This window comes from Populus euphratica, unplaced genomic scaffold, assembly GCF_000495115.2.
Source record: "Populus euphratica unplaced genomic scaffold, PopEup_1.0 scaffold1067.1, whole genome shotgun sequence".
NCBI lineage: Eukaryota > Viridiplantae > Streptophyta > Magnoliopsida > Malpighiales > Salicaceae > Populus > Populus euphratica.
The window spans coordinates 26018-26282 of NW_011500925.1; positions in this window are offsets into that span (position 1 = coordinate 26018).

Sequence of the window (265 nt, forward strand, 5' to 3'; positions counted from 1 at the left end):
AATTATTGATTTGATGACTAATTGATGAGTGGGGGACCAACTTTTGAGTTGGTGACAATCCTTATCTTCTCTTGTCTGCCCAAAACATCATTGATAACGTCAAACCTAGAGCCAGTTGCAACATGAAAGTTGTAGGCAATTGTCTCAACTTTCTTATGTAAAAACATCAGCTTATTTGGACTTCTAGAACTCTAGATATGGGCCAAATACTAAATAGTGTTTGGGTTGGAAGACAGATTTAGACTTCTTTGTTGTTGCTACAAAT